At 43.2% G+C, this 985-nt stretch overlaps 1 pseudogene; it reads left to right on the top strand.

Annotated features, from left to right (window-relative positions):
- Positions 1-295: 295 nt before the first annotated feature.
- LOC128588679 (oligosaccharyltransferase complex subunit OSTC-like) lies at positions 296-751 on the top strand (annotated as a pseudogene).
- The last annotated feature ends 234 nt before the right edge of the window (positions 752-985 follow it).

The raw sequence follows: 985 nt of genomic DNA, 5'->3' as shown, positions 1-985 counted from the left end.
TTTCTTTTGTTTTTTTTTTTTTTTTTTTTTGAGACAGAGTCTCATTATGTCACCCTCAGTTGAGTACTGTGGGGTCACAGCTCACAGCAACCTCAAACTCTTGGGCTTAACCGATTCTCTTGCCTCAGCCTCCCAATGTGTAGAGCTTCTTATGTGCTCAAACTGTTCAATAAGAATTACCAAGAGGAATGGGCCAACTAAAATGCAACCATTTTCTAGTCCATAACTGACTTCCTGAATTTTGCACTAAGTCTGACAAAGAAAATTAGTGGTAGGCAGAGCTGCCCCAGCTGCCACCCAGATGGAGACTTTGTGCTGAGTCTTGCTCCTAGTGCTTGGATGTCCCAACTGGAAGCTGAACAGAAGCCGCCCTGGTTGCACATGCCATTGGCTATGATGGTGTATGCTCTGGTGGAGTTGTCTTTCTTCCTCATTACCAGAAGAATAATTTATGATGTTACCGTTGAACCTCCAAGTGTTGGCTCTATGACTGATGAACATGGGCATCTGAGGCCAGTAGCTTTCTTGACCTGCAGAGTAAAACAGACAATGTTTATGGAAGGACTTGTATCCAGCTTCCTGTTTACAAAGGGAGGTTCAGGTGTCATAATCCTGGACTGATCTAATATACCAAATATTCCAAAACTCAGTAGATTTCTTCTTCTTTTTATTGGATTTGTCTGTTCCTAGTGAGTTTTTTCATGGCTAAATATTCACATGAATGAAACTGCCAGGTTATTTGATGGATTAGTGCCTTTTGAGAAGAAATCACCTGATACTGGATTGGCTCCTGTTAATAAAGTTTTAAAGGCTGAACCAATCCTCTAATACCACCTATGAAATGTGGAAAGAATGGAGAGCAGCAATAAAAGAAGCATCTAGTGAAGGCTGGGCGTGGTGGATCAGGCCTGTAGTCCCAGTGCTGTGGGAGGCTGAGGCGGGTGGATTGCCTGAGCTTGGAGGTTGGAGACCAGTATGAGCAGCA

The sequence above is a fragment of the Nycticebus coucang genome, chromosome 6, assembly GCF_027406575.1.
Source record: "Nycticebus coucang isolate mNycCou1 chromosome 6, mNycCou1.pri, whole genome shotgun sequence".
NCBI classification, from domain to species: Eukaryota; Metazoa; Chordata; class Mammalia; order Primates; family Lorisidae; genus Nycticebus; species Nycticebus coucang.
Note: the sequence above shows the minus strand (reverse complement) of the source record. Positions and strands in the feature narration are given on the sequence as shown.